Here is a 976-nt window from a genome sequence, read left to right as displayed (position 1 = left end):
CACCTCCCAGGTTCAAGTGATTCTCCTGCCTCAGCCTCCCAAGTAGCTGGGATTATAGGCACGCACCACCACGCCTGGCTACTTTTTGTATTTTTAGTAGAGACGGGGTTTTACCATGTTGCCCAGGCTGGTCTCGAACTCCTGACTGCATGTGATCTGCCTGTCTTGGCCTCCAAAAGTGGTGGGATTACAGGCATGAGCCACCGCACCCAGCCTCTGAATCATTTTTCTAAGAGCATGGCCAAGCGGGGGCCAGGAGCCTACCTGCTCCACCCATGGGGTCCCAGCTCCTGGGCGCACCCCTGAGGGTTGCAGGCCTCCAGCCCCCACGCAGCCTGTACCTTACTCATGTTGGCGGTGACGATGACAAACAGCCACAGGTACGTCCGCTGCATGTTGCGTGCCACATTGCTGAAGTAGCCCTCGAGGCGCCGGAGCAGCTGTACCGGGCCACCCTCACTCTGCTGGATCTGCTCCCACGCCGCCCTGGTGGCCGGGGCAGGAGGGTGCTGCCCAAGTGGATGACGTCCTGGTCAGACAGCGCTCAGTGCTCAGCCTGCGGAGGCCTGGCTCACAGGACTGACGGACACCTGCCCTGAAAGCCTTTGCTCGCCTAGAGGGTTCATTCATTCATTCCACCCCTACACTTTAGATTGTGCTCTTTAATGTTAGTTTCCTTTTTTTTTTTTTTTTTTTTTGAGGCAGACTTTCGCTCTTGTTGCCCAGGCTAGAATGCAGTGGCACAATCTTGGCTCACCGCAACCTCCGCCTCCTGGGTTCAAGCAATTCTCCTGCCTCAACCTCCCGAGTAGCTGGGATTACAGGCACACATGTGCCACCACACTGGCTAATTTTTGTATTTTTAGTAGAGACAGTGTTTCACCATGTTGGCCAGGCTGGTCTTGAACTCCTGACATCAGGTGTTCCGCCTGCCTCGGCCTCCCAAACTTCTGGGATTACAGGCGTGACCCACTGC

The 976-nt window shown here is 56.0% G+C and overlaps 1 pseudogene; it reads right to left on the bottom strand.

Moving 5' to 3' along the window:
- Nucleotides 1-11: 11 nt before the first annotated feature.
- LOC105543849 lies at nucleotides 12-763 on the bottom strand (annotated as a pseudogene).
- Between the last annotated feature and the right edge of the window lie 213 nt (nucleotides 764-976).

Source organism: Mandrillus leucophaeus, unplaced genomic scaffold (genome assembly GCF_000951045.1).
Source record: "Mandrillus leucophaeus isolate KB7577 unplaced genomic scaffold, Mleu.le_1.0 Scaffold291, whole genome shotgun sequence".
Taxonomy (NCBI): domain Eukaryota; kingdom Metazoa; phylum Chordata; class Mammalia; order Primates; family Cercopithecidae; genus Mandrillus; species Mandrillus leucophaeus.
The sequence above is the reverse complement of the archived record's forward strand: the minus strand, read 5'-3'. Positions and strand labels throughout refer to the sequence as shown.